This window comes from Pelophylax lessonae, assembly GCF_965119305.1.
Source record: "Pelophylax lessonae genome assembly, chromosome: 3".
NCBI lineage: Eukaryota > Metazoa > Chordata > Amphibia > Anura > Ranidae > Pelophylax > Pelophylax lessonae.
In genome coordinates, this window is record NC_138770.1 from 233,081,884 (window position 1) to 233,108,336 (window position 26,453).

Consider the following 26,453-nt stretch of genomic DNA (forward strand, 5'->3'; position numbering starts at 1 on the left):
TGAGCGTGTGAGATGGTAGTATTAAGTAAACCCAGAGAGTCTTTTATTTGGGTAAGATAGTCTGAGGCTACTGGGTTACTTGATGGAAGGATGCGTGGTGGAAGAATAGTGGGATGAAACCCATAGTTCAAGTAGAACGGACTCTGTTTGGTCGTACTGTGGGTTGCGTTGTTGTAGGCAAATTCTGCCAGAGGGAGGAGATCCACCCAATCATCCTGTAGGTATGATGTGTAGCAACGTAAATATTGCTCGATGCACTGGTTGACTCTTTCAGTCTGTCTGTTGGTCTGAGGATGGTAGGGAGAAGTGAGCTTTCGCTCAATTCGTAGTATGTGACATAGTTCTTGCCAAAACTTGGAGATGAATTGTGATCCACGGTCAGACAAAAGAGTTTTTGGAATTCCATGTAACTTAAAGACATGTTTCATCTGTAGTTCCGCTGTTTGTTTGGACGAAGGTAGTCTGCGAATAGCAACGAAATGTGCCATCTTTGTCAGATGGTCCACTGACACTAAAATGGTATTAAATCCTTTGGAAGGTGGTAGTTCTACTATAAAGTCCAAGGACACAACTTCCCATGGAGTCTGGGGTATTGGTAGACTGCATAGTAGACCGGATGGTTTTGTAGTGTCAATTTTGGACCTGGCACAGACGTTGCATGAAGAGACAAATTTTTGTATAGATGTCTTCATATCAGGCCACCAAAACTGCCTGGTAAGCAAATTAAGGGTCTTTGTCATACCCATATGTCCTGCCATAGGCACATCATGTGACGATTCCAAGATCTTGGTGCGCATAGTAGGGGGTATGTAGAGTTTGTCGTTGTAGTAGAGGAAGCCTTCTGCATCAGCACTTAGTTGTGGTGGAGGTGAATCCAAACCTATACTGTGCAGAATCTCTTCCTTCAAGGAACGGACAACCCCAATAATACTCTTGTAGGGTATTATAGGAACGGAAGGGATTTCGGAGCAATTATCTTCAGTTAATCGTGATAGCGCATCCGCTTTTTTATTCTTGTCTGCAGGTGTGTAGGTCACTAGGAAGTTAAATCTTAGGAAGAATAGTGACCATCGTACCTGCCGGTGGGAGAGGGTTTTGTTAGTCTGAAGATATTGAAGATTTTTATGATCTGTATATATGAGTATTGGTAATCGGGTGCCTTCAAGTAGATGTCGCCAATTCTCCAGAGCCAGTTTTATAGCAAGCAGTTCCTTTTCACCCACTGGGTAATTCACCTCTGGGCTGCTTAGAGATTTAGAGAAGAAGGCGACTGGATGGAGTGGTGAAGTATTCGTTGGTCGTTGGGAGAGTACTGCTCCTACTGCCATATTTGACGCATCTACTTCCAGAATGTATTGGAGGGATGGGTCTGGATGGCGTAGTATGGGAGCAGAGGTAAAGCTTGTTTTTAACAAGCGAAAAGCTTCATTTGCTTCATCTGACCATTTAAATGGTTTCTTAATACTTGTGAGTTGTGTGAGAGGTCTCACAATGGCAGAGAAGTTCTTGATGAACTTCCTATAGAAGTTTGAAAATCCAAGGAATCGCTGTAGTGCTTTGCGGGTGGTTGGTATAGGCCAATCCTGAATACAGGATATCTTACTCATATCCATCTTGATTCCTGTTTTGGATATGATGTATCCTAGGAATAATACTTCTTCTTTATGAAATAAGCATTTTTTTAGTTTCACGTATAGATTGTGTGTGAGTAATCTGGATAACACAAGTCTTACAAGTTTTATATGTTCAGACAAGGATCGTGAATAAATAAGTATATCGTCCAGATATACCACAACACAGACATCAAGTAAGTCTCTAAAGATATCGTTTATGAATCGTTGGAAGGCTGCGGGAGCGTTACATAGCCCAAATGGCATTACAAGATATTCGAACAATCCGTATCTGGTTCTGAATGCTGTCTTCCACTCATCTCCATCACGGATTCGGATTAGATTGTATGCCCCTTTCCGGTCCAATTTTGAAAAGTAGGTAGCTCCACGCACTTGTTCAATGAGTTCAGGGATAAGCGGCAAAGGATAGCGATCTTTTACTGTAATGGCGTTCAATTGCCTATAGTCGATAATAGGCCTGAGACTTGAGTCTTTATTGCGGACAAAAAAAAGTCCTGCAGCTGTGGAAGAAGTGGAAGGTCTAATAAAACCTTTTGTCAAATTCTCATCCAAGTATTCCTTGAGATGGGAAAGTTCATCCTGCGAAAGAGGATAAACATGACCAAAAGGCAATTTACTATTTGGGAGTAGATCAATAGTGCAATCATAATCCCTATGGGGAGGCAGTACTTGAGCATTTTTCTCAAGAAAAACTTCGGACAGATCCTGATAGCATAGTGGTGCAATCTCATCTGACACCACAGACAGGATCTTTCCATAAGACGGGAGGTTACACGTACTCTCGCAATAGTAAGAGAGGAAGGTTAGGGTCCGTTTCTTCCAATCTATGGTTGGTTGATGTGTGTGTAACCAGGGAAGTCCCAAAACAATGGGAAAGTGGGGCGAAGATAATAGGTCGAAGGTAGTGGTCTCCGTATGAGACTCGTTAGTGGTGACTAGGAGTGCTTGTGTCTGATTAGTGATTGGGCCAGAAGATAACGGAATACCGTTAATAAGACTCACAGAGACAGGCTTAGGTTTTGAAATAATAGGTACTTTATTTAAAGTAGCAAAACGTATATCGATATAATTTCCGCAAGATCCTGTGTCGATCATGGCCTTAGTGGTAATCCTAGTCTGGTCCCACTGCAATGTCAAACGAACAAAAAGATAAGGGTTAGTAAATGACGTTGTCAATCCCCCTAGGAGGACATGTGAACACTCACCCTCTTTTTTGCGGACAAGGGGACAGACGCTTATCATGTGATCCGGGGATGCGCAGTACAAGCAAAGATTACTGGATCGTCTCCTGGCTCTTTCAGTAGTTGATAAAGGTGGGCGTATGGTTCCTACCTCCATAGGAGTAGGGTCAACGGCCGAAATCCGAGAAGGACTGGACAATGGCATTCCCATTTTTTCAGCCTTTCTTTCTCGCAGCCTCCTCTCTATGTTGATACTGAGTTGTATCAAAGCATCCAGGGTGTCCGGTAAATCCGCTCGGGCGAGCTCGTCTTTAACGGCTTCTGATAGGCCGAGTCTAAATTGAGTTCTCAGAGATGTATCATTCCACCCTGAATCAAGGGTCCATCTTTTGAACTCTGCTACAAAGTCTTCTACAGGTCTCCTACCTTGTTTCAAGGACCTCAATTGAATATCGGCAGTACTCTGCCTATTGGGGTCATCATATAGACTAGCGAGTTCCGCTAGGAGTAAAGCATAGGAGTTGAGAAGCTGATCATTTTTCTCAAAGAGAGAGTCTGCCCAGGCCCGTGGATCACCCGTTAGGTATGAAATAATAGTACAGACTTTGATATGATCAGTAAGGTAGGTATGAGGTTTTAGCAAGAAAAGTAACTGACAGGCGTTTTTGAATTCACTAAATTTTTTGCGATCACCTGTAAACACTAGAGGAGGATTTATTTTGGGTTCAGGGGGCTGAGCAGCGGCAAGTTGTGATAGACGGGTTACCTGCTGCTTCAGAGCCTGATTGTCTTCTTTAATTCAGTAAGAGCGTGTATTAACGCAGTCACTTGTTGTTTTAATTGTGTCACTTGAGTGGGTAAATCTGCTGAATCCATTTTAGGTTCGTTCAATCTGTAACGCTCCTGCGTTTTCTGAAACAAGATGGATTTGCAGCTGCAGAAAAACTCCACTCAGCAGTCATGTAGAGATACGTTGAAATACCAATTCCAACTCCCAAGACTCATCACTGTGGTCTGTCTGATTCAGCATACAAATTTACACACTCAATAAGATGTTCCTGGAGTGATAGATGTATATAGCAGTATAGTGGTGATGAGCTGAAGAGACAGGTATGAACAGTGACAATAGGTGAACAGCACTTGAGAGAAATGTTCATGAGAGTATAGATGGTAACAGGTAGGATGCAGATAGGTTAGCAATCATGTATGGTAGTAGGTGGTAGGATAGCAGATGACATACAGGAGAGACTAACCCAGTGCAAGGATAGATGTTAGTAGGCTCAAGAGCTAGCAATCTAAATAATAGTGCAGATGATAGTAACAGTCCTTAATATGCAGAGCTAGATAGTGTAAGCTTTGTAGGAAGGTTATGGAGGATTCCCCTGCGGGGTACTTATCACTAATAGCAAGCAGTAGTAGAGAGGTTCGGTATGAGCGAGTGATCCGGTAGCGGGATACATGGATCAGTAGCGAGGTTCCGGCAGCGAGGTACGCTTGTAAGCATATGAGCTTCAAGGCAGGTTGAACGAACATGTGAGTGAGAACGCCGGCGGTTGAAATAGCCGCTCTGCGGCGCTCAGTGATGACAGCATCGGTCTTAAAGGTGTATGCGCACCTACCAGAAGAGAATGGTGGGACGCATACACTGAATTGGAAAGTGGAATAAGGGTACCAGAGGTACCAGAACATTACACCCAGCGATATTGCAGCTCACCTTTCAGTCACACACAGTGATTAGTCCACTCTGCTCTGCACCCAGGGGACTCTGGTTGTCAGCACACCTTGATTTGAATCTCGCTCAGGCCGCTGTTATGCACTGCACACTGGACAGCAATGTGAAATCTCCATGCTTGTGCAGTCTCTGTAGAGTTTGAGAAAATGCAGGTCTTTCCCCTCCTCCTGGCAATCTCCCTCTGGGAAATGCAGTTTAAAAGCTCTTGATTACAGTAGATTCTCTCTCCTCTGGACTACAGTTACCACAGTGCTGCCTGACGCAGTCTATTGAACTCTTCCTCCTCCTGCTGATATATCTGTTAACTAGTTCAGCACTGCAGGGCAGCAGCTACAAAGAGCAGCTGCAGCCAGTGTCTCTCTCACTCTCCACTCTTAGGCAAGCACCTGGCTACACTTTAATTAGCTGCATGCTTGTTTTAGGTCTGAGATTTAAATGGAATTTGGCTATATAAAGGTGTAAAACAGAGTTGGTGTGAAAAGGTGGAGATCTCTGAACGGAAAGACTTATACAATATATACATTAAAAAAAATGCTTTATGGCTGTCATATACAGTCATTGGAGTACTTTTATGTTTGTTTTGGTTTCCATACTTCGTAAGCAGAAATACCAGCCATTAACTAAGTTGGAAACTCCCACATACAAAAATGTGCTTACAACGCACAAGGGAGTGTTGAATAAAACATTAACAAATGTAGAGAGTTTACTAGATTAATCCTTGTGATGTGCAGAGTTCATTGCTCTGCGCCTGACTTGTACAGTGTCACTTTAATTCTCAGTTTAATTTTTTCTTGAGGTGGGAGTCTGCATATCATAGTATGGAGCAAGGGTTAGTCTTAACCTGGTTAGGATGAGGTGTGTAATATTAGACTAAAGGCCTTACATAGATTATGTACACATGTTTTCTATTATTAAACAATTAGAGAATGTTTGAAATGTGCTGCTTCACAGGTATGATATACTTTTATGACTGCTGCATGTTTCTCAGTTAAGATGCTTATGTTAAGAACTTATTTACTAAGTAGAATTTTTATAGCATTTACTTGTTTATAGAATTATTTTAGATAACATTAGCTTTCCACAAGTGTAGCTGTAGAGTTATCTGCACTGTAAAAGCAACTAACTAGAATAACACAATGTCAGGTCATGTTTGGAAACTGGTCTATAGTTAACTATTGTATAGTTGGGCATTATGACATTAATTGTATATTAGTTTATGGGTTATGGCTTAAGTTTGGCATGATCTAGTGTTGTATCCAAGGTTGCCATATTTTACTACTATGCAAAACCTTGATCTGTTAACTCAACATAATATGATTAACTCTTTTTCAAACATACTGAAGACTTCTTCCATTGGGGGGTTCCTGACTGTCGTTACTATAGAATGAATGAGTCCATGACCCGGGTTGTTTATGTTAAAAGGTTTCTCTTCCAAAATAAATAATCAGTATAACTGGGTTACACCACTATTGTTGAAATTTTCTGTTGAGGGCACCCTCTAAAACAATAAGGGGAGATGACGGGGGAAATGTTTTATAGGATAGCAGAAACCAGGTAGGTTCTGTTGAGAACTTTAAGGGAAGATTCCATCAAAGTCACCTGTTAGCTGCCCTTGCTAATCATGGTACAACAATGTTGCTATCCGAGAATGCTGAGGTCAGCCTGAAGGTTCCCAGTTGAGCCTAAAGCAAAGCATGGTCATTTTGGCAGGGGGGTAATTAGTGTTGAGATCTGAGATAAATCTTTGCTTTAGGGGAATGAATAGACAGGATTTTTAAAGAAGCAATAAATACCTATTAAAAATTAGTTCTCTGAAGACAGGGTTTGGGGATAATGTTTAGGAGCATGAGTGAGCACATGACCATAATGAGGACGGTATTGACACAGCCCCAAATGATCCACAATGGCTCAAAAGTGATATCCAGAAATATTTAGACAGAATAAAGGTGGATAAAGCACCTGGACCAGATGGAATTCACCCACGCATCCTAAAAGAATTGAGCTCTGTCATTTCAAAGCCTTTGTTTCTAATTTTTAGGGACTAGTTATGGACTGGAATAGTACCGCTGAATTGGCGTAGGGCCAATGTGGTGCCTATATTTCAAAAGGGATCAAAGTCTTTGCCAAGTAACTACAGACCTGTTAGTTTACCTTCTATAGTCGGGAAGATATTGGAGAGTTTAATAAAAGACCACATAGATGGCTTCTTGCTGGAAAAAAATATTTTAAGTAACAGACAGCATGGAGTCATGAGAGACAGAAGTTGTCAAACAAACCTGATTTCTTTTTATGAGGAGGTAAGTAAAACCTTGGACAGAGGGGTGGCTGTGGATGTAGTATACTTGGATTTTGCTTGCAGTTTATACTTGGATTTTGCAAAAGCGTATGACACAGTTCTCTAAACACAGGCAACTATGTGGCAAATGAGGTTTAATGCTGATAAATGTAAAGTTTTGCACTTGGGGGCTAAGAATATGCATGCATCTTTCATACTAAGGGGCGTACAACTGGGGGAATCCATAGTGGAGAAGGATTTGTTCTGGCCTGGGGTGTTCTGGTAGATCATTAGCTTAATAATAGCATGCAATGCCAAGCTGCAGTTTCCAAAGCAAGCAAAGTCCTTTCTTGTATTAAAGCCCCCCCCCCCTAAAAAATGAAAAGCCAGCTGCTACACATACTGTAGCTGCTGACCTTTAATATTAGGACACTTACCTGTCCTGGAGTCCAGCGATGTTGGCAACGCAGCCGATGTTTCCATCGGCTGTCGGGTGCTGCTGCTCCCGCCATTGCCGGTCAGGGAACCCGGCAGTGAAGCCTTGCGGCTTCACGGGTGGGTCCCTGCTAGGCATGCATGAAGCGCGCTGCACATTCGGATTGGCTTGGCATCGGGGGAAGGAGGAGGGGGCCAAACTTCTGAGGGATGGCGCCGCGGTGCCATCTCCCAGAAGTGGGGAAGGGTACCTGTCAAAAACAGGTACCCGTTTCCCCCTCCCCCCTGAAAGGTGCCAAATGTGGCACCGGAGGGGGGGGGGAGCAAATGAGTGGAAGTTCCACTTTTGGGTGGAACTCCGCTTTAAGGGAGACATGGACTCCAGAGAGAGAGATATAATTTTGCCCCTGTACAAATCATTAGTAAGATCTCATCTGGAATCAAACTGATAGGAGGCATGGAGGAACTCAGCTATGAGAAAAGATTAGAGGAACTGAATTTATTCTCTATTGAGAAGAGGAGATTAACAGGGTATATGATCAACATGTATAAATACATAAGGTGTCCATATAGTGAACTTGGTGTTGAGTTATTCAGTTTAAGTTCATCACAGAGGGCAAGGGGGCATTCTTTACGTCTAGAGGAAAAGAGATTTTGTCTCCAAATACAGAAAGGTTTCTTCACAATAATAGCTTTGAAAATGTGTAATAGACACACCAGAGGTGGTTCTGGCCAGCTCAGTAGATTGCGTTAAAAACAGCCTGGATTCTTCCCTAGGTGTACATAATATAGCTGGGTATTAATATTTATGGGTAAAGTTGATCCAGGGAATATCTGATTGCCTCTCTGGGGATCAGGGACAATTTTTTCCCCCTGCTGTAGCAAATTGGATCATTCTTTGCTGGGGTTTTTCGTCTTCCTCTGGATCGACTGTTGGTAAAGGATTGTGCGTATGGGATTGTATGGTTTTGTTTTCCTTTTTGTTTTTTGCTTTTTGTTCTTTATTGGTTGAGCTAGATGGACTTGCGTCTTTTTTTCAACCTGGTTAACTATGTAAATATGTAACAATGTGTAAATGTATTAATTAGAGGAGAGTTTAGTGTTATCCAAAATGTTACAGAGTGTTGAGATAGAAAAGCTATTCACCACTTGCGGACCAGCCACCGTACTTATACTGCGGCAGGTCGGCTCTGTCCTGTACCTGTACGTTGCTTCATGACACAGCTAGTGGGGGCGCACAGGGGGAGCAAACCAGCTGTGCACCTGCGATTGCTACCTGTGGAGACAGAATGGCGGTCTGCCAATGAAAACACAGCAGACCGCTGTTCTTTCAGTGATGAACCCAACGATCCTGTGACCTTCCTATTTAGGAACACAGGTCTCTGTGTTCATCCAGCAAGTCCATCCCCCACACAGTTAGAAAGCACCCCTTAGGGACACATTTAACAGTTTGATCGCCCCTGGTGTTATTATGTTGTCATTAGTACAGTAACAGTGCATATTTTTAGCACTGATTACAGTAGTAATGTCACTGGTTCCCCCAAAAATGTAAATAATGTCAGTTAAGTCTCCAATCTGTCTGCCGCAATGTCGCAGTCCTGCTGCTCTACCATCACCGAGGAACAGCACGTCCCCTGCCTCTCAACAGGAGATCGCCACTCATCCTCCACAGCGCCAGCTCTGCAAGGAAATCGGAGGAACACCCTGGATGAACACTGCCCAGATCCTCTATTACTTTGAGATGCCTGCTTTTAACGCACTTTTGTGAGTAACTCTCTTTTAATTGATATTAATCACTTGCATTGCTACACTTAGATTGGCGCTTGGTCTTCTCTTCTCTTTTTATGTAAAAGAATATAGAGCTGGGACAGCTTCTGGGCCACATTTAAAGAAAAGGTAACTACAGCCTGATATGAGTATACTCAATAATAATATTTCATAAATGCAAATATTAAATAAATAAATACATTTCCAAATGTGCATAAAGTGCAAAAAAATCTAAATAAATAGATAAACAATGTCGTCCAATAATAAAGTGTCCCATGCTCAGTGCTCTTAAACTCAATTGCTGGTTATTCCACACAAGGTGCTCTGTGCTCAAAATAGCATATGTTGCTTACAGCTCCACACAAAGTGCTCTTACACTTACAATATCACAATGCAGTATCGCTTTTCTTGCTGGTGTTGGACGCCGGTCTCTCCCTGCGTGTTCCAACCACCGGAACCTGCTTAAGCTGTTGCTCATACGTACTACGTAATTTCTGGTTCCGGTGGTTGGAACGCATACCCATGGGGAGAGCTGGATCAGGTTGAGTTAGGAGCCCAGGAAGCTCCAATATTGCCACGCTACTGCAATCAAGTGTATGGTCATTTGCCCACTTGCTATCCACCCCCAGTGAGGAGGGATTTGATATCCAAGGCTTTTTACCCCTTTCTGTCTGGTGAATAGGGGACTGAGAGGGGAGCACGCAGCGGAGGCACCAAGCACTGTGCACTTTGTGTGGAGCTGTAAGCAACATATGCTTTTTTGAGCACAGAGCACCTTGTGTGGAATAACCAGCAATTGAGTTTAAGAGCACTGAGCACTGGACACTTTATTATTGGAGGACATTGTTTATCTATTTATTTAGATTTTTTTGCACTTTATGCACATTTGGAAATTGTATTTATTTATTTAATATTTGCATTTATGAAATATTATTATTGAGTATACTCATATTTAAGAAAAATTTATAGCACTTTATGGCACTAGTTGTACATCATATATATATTTTGATAGTTCAATATTGATAATTTTTTGAGCACAAGTTTTAGCAGCGCTGATATACACATATATACTATCCAAAAAGGTTTCCTTTTTTTGATCAGCAGCAGCTTACCTGTAATATAGAGGAAGTGCAACAATTTTCCTAAGCGCAGGTACCTTTACCCATTTTACAGCCTGATATGCTTCCTCTCATTGGTTAGCGAACATTGGCCCCAGATCACCTTTATGAAATTCAGACAACAACATATTATAGCATTGGGAAATAAAGCCTTTAGAGCTGCCAGCCATTTGTCGAGGATTAACTATAGGGGTGGGAGATAAATGCTATTTCTGCGAGTTTCCCTGTGCCCTAACTGCATGCCTTAATTGCAAATAGTAAAACTGCATATGAGCAGGTAGCGAGTATTCAGCCTGCAGGGAGGCAAAAGGTACCAGAACCCCATCTTTAAAGATCTGGGACATACGTTCTATCCCATATACCTTTCACCGAGCGCGGTGTATCAATTTGGCTAGTTCCGGGTAATTGTTGTTACTCCAGATCAGGCTATATTTTGTATACCCAGTGACACTTTGCAGGTATTTGGCCTTGTTCCATATTTTTTTTTTAATATTTTTTAAGGAGGCTGTACGACGGCAAGAGCTTATTTGGTTTGGCGAAGCTAAGGGCCTCAAGACCTTCCGAGACTGACTCTCTCTGTATATAGGTATGTATAATACGGGTCGTGGAAGGAATATGATCTGCAACTGGCTGTGCAGCAGCAAATCTCGGACCAATTATTTGTTGCAATTGCATTGCTACATAGTATAGCCAGGGGTTAATGAGGGCATCCTCAGGCTTTTGCAATTGTTCTTCCCCACAACAGAGTTCTAAAGATGGAATTTATTATTCTAAATGTTTTCAAAGGGACAACAGTCAGGCAATTATGTAGGAGATAAAGGAGCTGGGGCATTAGTATTATTTTGATAAGATTTGCCCTAACTGCAAATGATAGTGGTAATTTATTCCAAATTCTAATTTTATCACGTAATTTGTTTAATAGTGGGGCAATATTTAGTGAGCCATAATCTAAGAGAAAGGAGGTCAAAAATATCCCCAGATATTTAAATGTATCTATAATAGGGTTGAGACAAGCGGGAGCTATTGGTTGTGTAGAGTCACCGTCCAATTGATCGTCAAACCAGAGTATCGGCTGAAGTCAAGGACAATATTCATGACAGAGACAAATTAGTGTACCCTATTAGCAGCAACATATCGCCTGCACACAGCATGATTTTTTCGTGGATTTTGCCCTAGCCAAGCCCTGTGATTAGGGGGTTGGCTCTTATGAGGGCAGCTAGTGGCTCAATGACAAGCGAAAAAAGCAGTGGAGACAGGGGACAACCCGGCCTAGTGCCTCTGCCCAGTGGAAATGAGGAGGAAATCCTATCCAAAACTCTTATGGATGCAGTTGGTGCACTGTATAGAAGATGAACCTGGGATATACTGTAAAATGTGTTCCGAACCCAAATTTGGACAGGACAAGCCAGAGATAATCCCATTCAATGTAATCAAATGCTTTGTGGGCGTCTAAGGATAGTAAGTCTTTGTTACCAATGTTATCTGCTGGAGTCTGAATGTTAATAAAAAGTCTTTGCATGTCTTTTGCAAGTTAACCGCTGTTGACTTTCGGGGCATAAAGCCTGCCTGATCCTGATGCACTACCGACAGTACAACCTCACACTCTGCCTCAACCTCACCCCACATCAATCTGGAGCAAGAAAATTGGCCTATATAAGTCTGGATATAAGGGGTCCTTACCTGGTTTTGATAGAAGAACCATCATAGCTCGGATCATGGATACCGGTAGTCGGCTCGCTTTCATCGAAGCATTGAATATCTTTAGCAGGTGTGGCAGTATTACCTCTCCTTATCTAACATATACTTCCTTTGGAATGCCATCATCACCAGGGGCCTCACAGGTAGGAAAAGAACTGGCCACCCTCTGTAGCTCTGTTGAAGTAAGAGGGGCATCTAATCTAGCCTTTTGGGCTATCGTAATAGGGGGGAGGGGAATTCCCTAAATATAAGTGTACAAGCCCTCTAGGGACTACGTCCTCTGCGGTTGATAAAGGGAGGAGTAAAAGTCTGTTAATTCCTTTATAATTGGTTCATGTTTATTAACAATCCTACCAGAGTTACTCCATATAGCTCCTATGGTCAGTGAGGCCTGTTGTGACTGGACGATATTAGCCAGGAGGCGACCAGTTTTCTCCACCCCCTCAAAGAACGCTACTTTATAAAATAACTATTTATGTTCCACTGTGGAGGCCCGCAGACAAATCCACAGAGTTCTGGGCCAACACCCAGGCCTCCCGAGCGGAATCAGTCGGTGCAACTACATAGGCTAATTCAAGCTATGCAACCTGATCTTCTACATGGTAAAGAAGTTCAGAACACCTCTTTTTTATTGCCTGAATTTCAGCAATAAAAATAAATCTAAGTACCGCCCTAAAGGTCTCCCATTTTCGAATAGGGTTCTCATATGAATCATGATCTTAAAAAATCCGCAATCTGGCTTTCAGTACGATCATGAGAGGCAAACAGCTGTAGCCAGTAGGCATTGATTTTCAAGCTCTTCAACAAGAGGAGAATGATCTGATACTCCTTGAGTATGGTATACAATAGTGTAGATATGTCCGTGCATGAGAGCATTGCCCACACAAAGATCTATCCGAGATAAAGATGAATGTGTTTTAGAGAAGCATGAGAACATTTTAGTGGTAGGGAATTTAAAACACCACAGGTCCAGCAGACCCACCTCCAACAGAAATCTTCCCAGAACCGTGCCCCTATTCCCCCTTGATGAGACAACAGGGGATGGCAGTCATGGAGAGGGTCAAAATAACAGTTGAAATTGCCTATTATCAGTAACGGGAGGTCAGGTTTATCTACCAGATAAGTCATAGGGATTTGTAAAACATCTTTTGAAAATGGGGGCAGAATATACACAAACACCAGCACCAAATTCACATTGTACAATTTACAATAAAGAAACACATACCGGTCCTCTGAATCCACCCTCGAGTCCAATTCCTGGAATATCAGTGACCTATGTATCAGCACACTGACATCCGGAGAATAGGAGGTATGGGTGGAATGATATACTTTTGCTGCCCAGGAGTATTGTACGGACCGTGCCATCTCCACACTCAGGTGAGTTTCTTGCAAGCCAACCATGGCTGGGTGAAATTTCCGGAGGCACGTGAAGATCATAGTACATTTTAAGGGATTGTTTACACCCCTAGCATTCCACGATACTATGGGTATCGACATTGAATAACATTATGGAATATACTAAAGGAGTGGACCGACAGGGGATCGTGAAGGTGTCCTCTTTCCAGTTGGTCATAAGTCCATCTGGTAGGCCATGTATACTCATCGGAGGACACAGAGGACTGTGGTCTGTGAAACCAGAAAAAGGACTGCAAGTATAAAGTACTTATGGGTTTAAGTTCCTGTTGAGAGTCATAACAAAAGTCACTAACTGAAAAAGCGCAACTGCGCCATAGGGACCGAGTGCTGTACCACCCTCAGCGGTGCATTAAGCAAAAGGAACTGACAGATTGTGTAGCCATCCTCGGCAGTTTCAATTGTAGTACGCCTCAGTAAAAGGAACAAAAAGAAAATAGAAAACAATCGACATCAGCAGGTAAAAGGTTAACTGGATAAACACACATAGTGTAGATAGCAGAAAAATAGATTTGTTGTCGTAGGCCTCTCGCTGTTCAGCACTATAAGTAATGGCTCTCCAGCCTGTTCAATTAGGGGTATTTAGAGAAAAAAAAAAAAAAAACACCAAACTCCCATAAGTAGCGTGATACATATTCTAGAGTTTCCTTAAAAGGTTATTCCTCATCACTGACTACTTGTCGTTGGCGCAGGCTGTTCTCATCGCGGTCCAGCCAAGAGGCTACCTCAGTTTCCAATTTGAAGAAATGAGATTGGCCATCTGCGGTAACCCTGAGTTTGGCCAGGTACAGCATAGCAAAAGATAAATGTAGACTACACAGCCATGCCTTGACATCATAGAACTTTGAATGTTTGTGTTTAACTTCCGCAGAGAAGTCTGGGTATAGTGATATTTTTGCTCTGTTGTACCGGATATCAGCCTTCTCCCTGCCCAGTCCCAGGATCATTTCTCGATCTTTGTAATTAAGGAGGCGTGCTAGCATGGGTATTGGTGGGGAGCCCTGTGGTAACGGGTGAAGTGGTGTGCGATGGGCCCTTTCCACTGCAAATAGTGGGGTAAAAGCTTCTTTCCCGAAGGTGTCCAGTAGCCAACGTTCCACAAAATCAGTGGGATCTCTACCCTTGTTTTTTTCCGGCATCCCCACTATGCGTACATTGTTGCGACGCACCCTGTTTTCAATGTCATCCGTCTTGTTATGGGAAGCAGCTGCCTGTTGGATTTCAATTTTAGTATCCCTGATCACAGGAGGGAGTTGATCTGCCAGGTCGCTAATGTGACTCTCTGTGGCAGTGGTCCACTCACTGATCTCTTGTAAATCCTGTCTCAACAGTGACACCTCCTCTTTCAAGCCACCAAGGTGCTCTTTAAGGTTATCAACAGATGCTGTGCACTTGTTCAATGCTTTAAGAATTTCACTGAGGGGTGGCTGTGATGCACTCTCAATATCCTGTTTTGAGGATAGCACCTCAGATCCACAGAGGGCTGGAGGGAAAGTGTTAAAATCAGACTTGTATAAAGTACTCGAAATTTCTACTTGAGTAAAAGTACAAGTGCTCGATCAAAAAGTGACTTGAGTAGAAGTGGAAGTGCTCGCAGAAAAAGTTACTTAAGTAGAAGTACTAAAGTATTCAACATTTTTTTTACTTAAGTATTGCAAGTAGTTTTTTCAAAAAATTTGCTACTTAAGTACTAAAAGTAAAAAGTACCAGTAGTTTTGAAAAAAAATTTCTACTCAAGTACTGAAAGTAGAAGTACAAGTACTGTGTTATGTAGTTATTAAAGAAAGAAGTCAAAAGTTTGAACATCATATTGGTTTTTATTATTTCAAATGATTTATTCAAATGATTAACCTGTGTTTGTTATTAGTTTCTTGATGCACTTTAAGCGCTGTAGCACCATTTATTTGTTTGTTTCATATTTTCTTTTTATTGGAAAGATTTGGTATAGCAGCTTTTATTATACACAGCCTTTATTTTCGTATGCGCTGATTTACAAATGACATTAAACACATTTTTTTGAGCTTTATGCAACCTGCCATCTACTGTTCTGGCAGTGGTAATTTTTTTTAAAAGTAACAAGTAACTATGCAGCACAAAAAAAAAATACTTGAGTAGAAGTATTGAAATCATCGAAAAAATGTAGTGAAGTAAAAGTAGAAGTAGGAGAAAAAAATTCTACTCTAGGAAAGTACAGATACCGCATTTCGGTACTTAAGTACAGTACTTAAGTAGTTCTACTTCGTTACTATACATCTCTGGTTAAAATCTTGCTGTTCTGGGTTTCCTAGGTCCGTGGCAGAGGAGGGAGCTGAGTCAGCCGAGACAACTGGACAGCCAGACAGTTTCTGGGCATAGAAGATCATGTCTCTTGGCTGCTCTTTCCCTGTGGATTTAGATGACTTACTTGCAGGGTCTTTGGATTTGTCCCTCGAACCATGTTGTGATACAGGGGTCTGGGCACCATCTTGTCCGCCTGCAGCCACTGCCTCTTCTCGGTTTCTGCCCCGCACCATCGCTGCTACCAAGTCGGGAGACCGCTGCCAAGGGTACCTGCAGTGTCAGCAAGTGGTGTTCAGCAGTTCTGAGCCTCTGATTGGTGTTATATCAGCTAGGGAGAAGATTTTTGGAGGAACACACATGGGACCACTGTTAAGCACGTCCGCTCACATGCCCAACCTGGCCCGGCCCCCCAATTGTCTCTTACTTTATGTACATCCTTACCAGATTTGTATTCCAAAATGACATGACTAGAGCCCCAGTGATATTTATTAACCCAAAATTCAAAGAATACACCCAAAAGATACTGAAATATCACTGTCTAAATGGCTTCAGGAATTAAATTTAACATTTTTACATAGATTGTGAGAGATCTGAGGGAACATAGCTAATTTTTGGACCAGGACTCCAAGGAATTTCTTCACTCTGTTAGAATTACTTTAATTCTTGATTATGTGCAGCAATTAGCCTTTACTTCCTAGGGTACCAGATTTTCTTATTGAGTTAAAAGTTCACCTTTTCATAAAAAATGAAAAGGTGAACTAATACTCAATAACCTCTCCATGCCCCTAGCCCCCACTGCACATGCCATCTTCTGCAGCCCATGCCAGCTGATGCAACGGGCAAGACACTTTAACCTTCACTACACAGCCGTAGAGGCTCTGTTCCATCATAATGCTCACAATAGCCAAGCAGTCATTGGTCATTGCAGATGTCATCCGAGAATAAAGAAGGCTCAGAAGAGATTCACATTCAAAAGGCAGATTAGCTAATACACTTGGATTACACATCAACTTGTTTTACTGTCTGCAGGCTATAAATATATATATATATATATATATATATATATATATATATATATATATATATATATATATTTATATATATATATATGTTTGTTTCATAAAGAAATTACCTTTACTGTATATTTTATCAGTATTATTGTAAATAAGTTAATGAGGAAACATTATAGATAACATAATTTTACCCAAATGTCTATAGTTTTAGTGGGTACATCATAAAGAAACAGGTAGACTAAGTTTGTCATTGATATGTCAAATATTCCAGAGTTTTGTGAACCCCATATTTTGTACATTACACATGCCATACATGAGAAATCTAAAGCACATGACTTTTTGAAAGACAGATATCACTGCACATTAGCCCTAAGTTAATGAGGAAACATTATAGATAACATAATTTTACCCAAATGTCTATAGTTTTAGTGGGTACATCATAAAGAAACAGGTAGACTAAGTTTGTCATTGATATGTCAAATATTCCAGAGTTTTGTGAACCCCATATTTTGTACATTACACATGCCATACATGAGAAATCTAAAGCACATGACTTTTTGAAAGACAGATATCACTGCACATTAGGCCTCAGGTGAGACTTGTGCTTTAATTATTAATGTATGCAATGTAAACGTTTAGGGCTCATGCAGATCAAAATACAATGTAATACTGCAACTTGTTCTCTGTGCCTGGAGTGAATCTGCATATGCATGCCGGAACGGTGGGAGGCAATTTTTGATTGGAAAGTTTAAGTGAAGTTCTGTGAAAGACCGCAGACTTCATGCAGGCCAGATCACTAAAATTCTAAAAGATCATTAGCACAGTTTCTATCATCTAATAAAGGTTGAGGTGCTTACCCTTCAAATGTTGGTGCTGAAACTGTCTTCTCACTTGGAGCATCTGGGCCTAATCCTGAATATAGTCCTGTCCAAGGATTTCCTTCCTTCAGACGATGCCATAGCAGTGTTACATCAACCACCATGAAGGATCCAGAGGTCTCGTAGTTCAAAGAGAAGCCTACCAAATTCTGGCCTGGATGGAACCTCACATTCCAGGTGTGGACATTTAGTAGGCAGACTTCTTCAGTCATCAATGTCTGGACTCCCTGAGGTGTTTCAAGACCTGTTTCGCACATGAGAGACACAGGTCGTGGACTTCCTGGCTTCCAGGTTCAACAACAATCTTACTAAGTTTGTCTCCTGAACCAGGGATCCTCTAGCCTTAGCAGTGGATGCTCTGTTGATTCCAATGGATTAGCTCAGCCTGATCTATGCTTTCCACCCGTTGTTCTCGTTTACTCTGTAGGATCGAGATTCAGGTGGTACTCAGACCTTGTCAGAATGTGTGCCCTCCCAGATAGTTTAGATCTTTTCCCCAGGGACCAATTTGACACACTGCATCTCAGTGGCTGGCTTTAATGGCCTGGATGGTTACATTTGGTTAATTCTATGCTCCTGAAAGCTAGGAAACTGACTTCCTGCAAAGTCTTCCATCACACTAGGGAGGCACACTTCTCTAGGTGTGAGGATGACTTCTTTCTACAGTTTTGTTTTATTTTTTTAAAGTTTTACTGAACCATTTTTAGGATACACTGTCTACAGTTTGGTCTGGATCATCACTTGGTCATGAGTACCATAAAGGGTCAAATGTAAATCTTGGCAATTATTTTTCAGAGACTGCTTGCTTCTCACTCCTTAGTGAATGGCTTTGTGCAGGGTGGCACTCACGTTGTTCTCCTTGTATGTTTCTCAGTGATTCCATGGGATCTTAACCTGGTTCTGTTGGTTCTTTTAAAAATGCCCTTTGAACCCCTTAGGGACATTTCTATGTCTGCCCCTACTTGCGATGTTGCCTTTCCTATCGCCAGTACTTCTGCTAGGCGGCTTCTGAATTGTTGACCTTAACCTTTAAGAAACCCTTACTTGTGCTATGCAAGGATTAGGTTGTTCTGAGGCCCAAAGCCACTTTCCTTTGCAAGGTGGTTTCTCCCATCCACCTTAACCACTTCTGGACCACGACAATTGCGCGGTCGTTCGACGCTGTACCCAAATAAAATTGATGTCTTTTTTTCCCACACATAGAGCTGTGCGATTTTTATTTTTTGGGCTATAAACAATAAAAAGACCGACAATTCTGAAAAAAAAACAATATTTTTCACTTTCTGCTATACTGTATAACATTCTCAAAAAAAAAAGTTTAAAAATCAAAATTTTTAACATTTTAGACCAATTTGTTTTCTGCTGCATATTTTTGGTAAAAAATTTAGCAATACGTGTATTTTGATTGGTTTGCGCAAAAGTTATCGCGTCTACTAACTACAGGAAAGATTTATGTCATTTTTATGTTTTTTCTTTTTTACTAGTAATGGCGGCGATCTGCGATTTTTAGCGGGACTGCAACATTGCGCCAGACAGATCGGACCCCTAAATTACATTTTTGACACTTTTGGGGGGACCAGTGACATTACTACAGTGTTAAAAATATGCACTGTTACTGTAATAATGACACTGGCAGGAAGGGGTTAACATTGTGGGTGATCAAGGGGTTAAATGTGAGCCTAGGGGAGTGATTCTAACTGTGGGGGGGGGCGTGGCTTTTGAAAGGATCATAGAGACCTGTGATCCTATATAGAAGGATCACAAGGGCTCTGTGATCATTCCAGTGAGAAGAATGGTCAGCTGTGTTTACAACAGCTGACTGTTCTTCTCTCTCAGCGGGGACTGATTCCGGGTGTCAGACGGCAATCGGAGCCGCCTGCCCCGTGCATCGACTTCCCTGCTGCCGAGTGGGGGCGAAAGTGCGGTGGAGGCACGCGCTCGCCCCCTGCCACCTGCGCGCGTCCGACGTAGGTCTGCGTCGGTTTCGCGCATGAGGGCCGCACTGCTGCAGTAAAAAGGCGGCGGGCGATCCGGAAGCGGTTAATTAGGGTATTGTTCTAAGGTCTCTCTGCTCTGCTCTGAAATATTCCAAGGACATTTCCCTCCATTGTTTCTTTATGGTACATGCTGTTCGTGTCTGTCTCTTGGCTGTAGTTTTCTTACCTCAGTCTGACTCTCTGTCTGGCAACCTGCTTCCTGCTCCACTAGCCTAGTGGATTCTGCAACTTATCAATCAAATGATCTTAGGAATACGTTTTTTCTTGTTTTCCCATAGGAACTCACATCACTAGGTTGTTAATGCCTCTTCAGCTTTTCAGCATCAGGTATTTGTTCCCCAGATTTGCAAGGCTTGCACTTGGTCTTCTGTGCACATGTTCATTAAGTTTTATCAGGTCGACATTTAGGCTCCAGCTGATACTGGCTTCAGTCATAAGGTTCTTCAGGCTGCTCTGTAGACTGTGTTGAGCCCCCTCTGATAACTGATAAGTAGTGTTGAGCGAACACGGACTGTATTATTCGTGTTCGTACCGAATAATTGGATTTTTTGTACCCGAACACGGACACGGACACTTTACTGTATGTTCGGGTAAAAATCCGTGTTCGGTCGTTTTATTTCCGGGTTTTGCATGCTTTGGCGCTCTTTTCATGGCGGGCTTTCAACAGCCAATCAACAATCGTTTAACTGGTGTGCCTTAAGCCATCCCAGCCATGCCTGCAAATGTCTCAGTAGCTGTGATTGGCCGTCTGAAGCATGTGACCAAGTCTTTATAAGTTCGAGGCAGCCGCAGCGGCGTCATTATGCTGCTTAGATTCAGGGACAGAGCACACATCAACGTGCTGGCTGCTGATTAGGGAAAGATAGGCAGGAAAAAACCATTTGTGTCCGGATAGAATTGAGGGACAGGTCGGAGTGTTTAGGCAGGGCGAGTTGTAGGCATTTTAGGGATAGAGTCTGCTGAATTATAGGGTCAGTGTCTTCTACAAACTACAATCGATATTGCTGTGTGGGGGGTGGGGTCTGCACTCAATCCTGATCTACGATCTCTTCTCAATCCTGTTAGGGACAGAGTCTGCTGAATTTTAGGGAAACTGTGTTCTACAAACTACAATCGATATTGCTGTGTGGTGTGGGATTGGAGATAGGCAGGTGTCAGTGATCCACATCCATTTTTCTGTGTGTGAGCTGCAGTGAACACAATCTTTTTGGGCTGCAGTGAACACAATCTTTTTGGGCTGCAGTGAACACAATCTTTTTGGGCTGCAGTGAACACAATCTTTTTGGGCTGCAGTGAACACAATCTTTTTGGGCTGCAGTGAACACAATCTTTTTGGGGTGCAGTGAACAAAATCTTTTTGGGGTGCAGTGAACACAATCCTTTTTGGTGTGCAGTGAACACAATCTTTGTGGGGTGCAGTGAACAAAATCCTTTGTGGGGTGCAGTGAACACAATCTTTTTGGGGTGCAGTGAACAAAATCCTTTTTGGGGTGCAGTGAACAACATCCTTTTTGGGGTGCAGTGAACACAATCTTTTTGGGGTGCAGTGAACAAAATCCTTTGTGGGGTGCAGTGAACACAATCTTTTTGGGGTGCAGTGAACACAATCTTTTTGGGGTGGAGTGAACAACATCCTTTTTGGGGTGCAGTGAACAAAATCCTTTTTGGGGTGCAGTGAACAAAATCATTTTTGGGGTGCAGTGAACACAATCTTTTTGGGGTGCAGTGAACACAATCTTTGTGGGGTGCAGTGAACACAATCTTTTTGGGGTGGAGTGAACAACATCCTTTTTGGGGTGCAGTGAACAACATCCTTTTTGGGGTGCAGTGAACACAATCTTTTTGGGGTGCAGTGAACACAATCTTTGTGGGGTACAGTGAACAGAATCTTTGTGGGGTGCAGTGAACACAATCTTTGGGGGGTACAGTGAACACAATCTTTGTGAGGTGCAGTAAACACAATCTTTGTGGGGTGCAGTGAACACAATCATTGTGGGGTGCAGTGAACTCAATCTTTGTGGGGTACAGTGAACACAATCTCATACTTCTGAAGGTTTGAGGGTGCTGCCTGTTCCATACTCCCCCTACTCCTCATCTAGCCTTTTAGGGGTACAAACAATAGTAATTGGGGCCTAGTGTGGTTGTGTACGTGTGATATACATACACTTTTTTGGGATCATATTTTCTATTCCGCTATTTAATCAAAAACCTTTGGGGATCAGTTAAATTGGGGGATAGTCTGTGTTGGTACGTGTGAGAGAGATCCACCTTTCCAAGTTGTTGGGGTTCATCTCATACTTCTGAAGGTTTGAGGGTGCTGCCTGTTCCATACTCCCCCTACTCCTAGCCTTTTAGGGGTACAAACAATAGTAATTGGGGCCTAGTGTGGTTGTGTACGTGTGATATACATACACTTTTTTGGGATCATATTTTCTATTCCGCTATTTAATCAAAAACCTTTGGGGATCAGTTAAATTGGGGGATAGTCTGTGTTGGTACGTGTGAGAGAGATCCACCTTTCCAAGTTGTTGGGGTTCATCTCATACTTCTGAAGGTTTGAGGGTGCTGCCTGTTCCATACTCCCCCTACTCCTAGCCTTTTAGGGGTACAAACAATAGTAATTGGGGCCTAGTGTGGTTGTGTACGTGTGATATACATACACTTTTTTGGGATCATATTTTCTATTCCGCTATTTAATCAAAAACCTTTGGGGATCAGTTAAATTGGGGGATAGTCTGTGTTGGTACGTGTGAGAGAGATCCACCTTTCCAAGTTGTTGGGGTTCATCTCATACTTCTGAAGGTTTGAGGGTGCTGCCTGTTCCATACTCCCCCTACTCCTAGCCTTTTAGGGGTACAAACAATAGTAATTGGGGCCTAGTGTGGTTGTGTACGTGTGATATACATACACTTTTTTGGGATCATATTTTCTATTCCGCTATTTAATCAAAAACCTTTGGGGATCAGTTAAATTGGGGGATAGTCTGTGTTGGTACGTGTGAGAGAGATCCACCTTTCCAAGTTGTTGGGGTTCATCTCATACTTCTGAAGGTTTGAGGGTGCTGCCTGTTCCATACTCCCCCTACTCCTAGCCTTTTAGGGGTACAAACAATAGTAATTGGGGCCTAGTGTGGTTGTGTACGTGTGATATACATACACTTTTTTGGGATCATATTTTCTATTCCGCTATTTAATCAAAAACCTTTGGGGATCAGTTAAATTGGGGGATAGTCTGTGTTGGTACGTGTGAGAGAGATCCACCTTTCCAAGTTGTTGGGGTTCATCTCATACTTCTGAAGGTTTGAGGGTGCTGCCTGTTCCATACTCCCCCTACTCCTCATCTAGCCTTTTAGGGGTACAAACAATAGTAATTGGGGCCTAGTGTGGTTGTGTACGTGTGATATACATACACTTTTTTGGGATCATATTTTCTATTCCGCTATTTAATCAAAAACCTTTGGGGATCAGTTAAATTGGGGGATAGTCTGTGTTGGTACGTGTGAGAGAGATCCACCTTTCCAAGTTGTTGGGGTTCATCTCATACTTCTGAAGGTTTGAGGGTGCTGCCTGTTCCATACTCCCCCTACTCCTAGCCTTTTAGGGGTACAAACAATAGTAATTGGGGCCTAGTGTGGTTGTGTACGTGTGATATACATACACTTTTTTGGGATCATATTTTCTATTCCGCTATTTAATCAAAAACCTTTGGGGATCAGTTAAATTGGGGGATAGTCTGTGTTGGTACGTGTGAGAGAGATCCACCTTTCCAAGTTGTTGGGGTTCATCTCATACTTCTGAAGGTTTGAGGGTGCTGCCTGTTCCATACTCCCCCTACTCCTCATCTAGCCTTTTAGGGGTACAAACAATAGTAATTGGGGCCTAGTGTGGTTGTGTACGTGTGATATACATACACTTTTTTGGGATCATATTTTCTATTCCGCTATTTAATCAAAAACCTTTGGGGATCAGTTAAATTGGGGGATAGTCTGTGTTGGTACGTGTGAGAGAGATCCACCTTTCCAAGTTGTTGGGGTTCATCTCATACTTCTGAAGGTTTGAGGGTGCTGCCTGTTCCATACTCCCCCTACTCCTAGCCTTTTAGGGGTACAAACAATAGTAATTGGGGCCTAGTGTGGTTGTGTACGTGTGATATACATACACTTTTTTGGGATCATATTTTCTATTCCGCTATTTAATCAAAAACCTTTGGGGATCAGTTAAATTGGGGGATAGTCTGTGTTGGTACGTGTGAGAGAGATCCACCTTTCCAAGTTGTTGGGGTTCATCTCATACTTCTGAAGGTTTGAGGGTGCTGCCTGTTCCATACTCCCCCTACTCCTAGCCTTTTAGGGGTACAAACAATAGTAATTGGGGCCTAGTGTGGTTGTGTACGTGTGATATACATACACTTTTTTGGGATCATATTTTCTATTCCGCTATTTAATCAAAAACCTTTGGGGATCAGTTAAATTGGGGGATAGTCTGTGTTGGTACGTGTGAGAGAGATCCACCTTTCCAAGTTGTTGGGGTTCATCTCATACTTCTGAAGGTTTGAGGGTGCTGCCTGTTCCATACTCCCCCTACTCCTAGCCTTTTAGGGGTACAAACAATAGTAATTGGGGCCTAGTGTGGTTGTGTACGTGTGATATACATACACTTTTTTGGGATCATATTTTCTATTCCGCTATTTAATCAAAAACCTTTGGGGATCAGTTAAATTGGGGGATAGTCTGTGTTGGTACGTGTGAGAGAGATCCACCTTTCCAAGTTGTTGGGGTTCATCTCATACTTCTGAAGGTTTGAGGGTGCTGCCTGTTCCATACTCCCCCTACTCCTAGCCTTTTAGGGGTACAAACAATAGTAATTGGGGCCTAGTGTGGTTGTGTACGTGTGATATACATACACTTTTTTGGGATCATATTTTCTATTCCGCTATTTAATCAAAAACCTTTGGGGATCAGTTAAATTGGGGGATAGTCTGTGTTGGTACGTGTGAGAGAGATCCACCTTTCCAAGTTGTTGGGGTTCATCTCATACTTCTGAAGGTTTGAGGGTGCTGCCTGTTCCATACTCCCCCTACTCCTAGCCTTTTAGGGGTACAAACAATAGTAATTGGGGCCTAGTGTGGTTGTGTACGTGTGATATACATACACTTTTTTGGGATCATATTTTCTATTCCGCTATTTAATCAAAAACCTTTGGGGATCAGTTAAATTGGGGGATAGTCTGTGTTGGTACGTGTGAGAGAGATCCACCTTTCCAAGTTGTTGGGGTTCATCTCATACTTCTGAAGGTTTGAGGGTGCTGCCTGTTCCATACTCCCCCTACTCCTAGCCTTTTAGGGGTACAAACAATAGTAATTGGGGCCTAGTGGGGTTGTGTACGTGTGATATACATACACTTTTTTGGGATCATATTTTCTATTCCGCTATTTAATCAAAAACCTTTGGGGATCAGTTAAATTGGGGGATAGTCTGTGTTGGTACGTGTGAGAGAGATCCACCTTTCCAAGTTGTTGGGGTTCATCTCATACTTCTGAAGGTTTGAGGGTGCTGCCTGTTCCATACTCCCCCTACTCCTCATCTAGCCTTTTAGGGGTACAAACAATAGTAATTGGGGCCTAGTGTGGTTGTGTACGTGCGAGATACATACACTTTTTTTGATCATATTTCCTATTCCGCTATTCAATAAAAACCTTTGAGGATCAATTGAATTGCGGGATAGTCTGTGTCGGTACGTGTGAGAGAGATCCACCTTTCCAAGTTGTTGGGGTTCATCTCATACTTCTGAAGGTTTGAGGGTGCTGCCTGTTCCATACTCCCCCTACTCCTCATCTAGCCTTTTAGGGGTACAAACAATAGTAATTGGGGCCTAGTGTGGTTGTGTACGTGCGAGATACATACACTTTTTTTGATCATATTTCCTATTCCGCTATTCAATAAAAACCTTTGAGGATCAATTGAATTGCGGGATAGTCTGTGTCGGTACGTGTGAGAGAGATCCACCTTTCCAAGTTGTTGGGGTTCATCTCATACTTCTGAAGGTTTGAGGGTGCTGCCTGTTCCATACTCCCCCTACTCCTCATCTAGCCTTTTAGGGGTACAAACAATAGTAATTGGGGCCTAGTGTGGTTGTGTACGTGCGAGATACATACACTTTTTTTGATCATATTTCCTATTCCGCTATTCAATAAAAACCTTTGAGGATCAATTGAATTGCGGGATAGTCTGTGTCGGTACGTGTGAGAGAGATCCACCTTTCCAAGTTGTTGGGGTTCATCTCATACTTCTGAAGGTTTGAGGGTGCTGCCTGTTCCATACTCCCCCTACTCCTCATCTAGCCTTTTAGGGGTACAAACAATAGTAATTGGGGCCTAGTGTGGTTGTGTACGTGTGATATACATACACTTTTTTTGGATCATATTTTCTATTCCGCTATTTAATCAAAAACCTTTGGGGATCAGTTAAATTGGGGGATAGTCTGTGTTGGTACGTGTGAGAGAGATCCACCTTTCCAAGTTGTTGGGGTTCATCTCATACTTCTGAAGGTTTGAGGGTGCTGCCTGTTCCATACCCCCCCTACTCCTCATCTAGCCTTTTAGGGGTACAAACAATAGTAATTGGGGCCTAGTGTGGTTGTGTACGTGCGAGATACATACACTTTTTTTGATCATATTTCCTATTCCGCTATTCAATAAAAACCTTTGAGGATCAATTGAATTGCGGGATAGTCTGTGTCGGTACGTGTGAGAGAGATCCACCTTTCCAAGTTGTTGGGGTTCATCTCATACTTCTGAAGGTTTGAGGGTGCTGCCTGTTCCATACTCCCCCTACTCCTCATCTAGCCTTTTAGGGGTACAAACAATAGTAATTGGGGCCTAGTGTGGTTGTGTACGTGCGAGATACATACACTTTTTTTTGATCATATTTCCTATTCCGCTATTCAATAAAAACCTTTGAGGATCAATTGAATTGCGGGATAGTCTGTGTCGGTACGTGTGAGAGAGATCCACCTTTCCAAGTTGTTGGGGTTCATC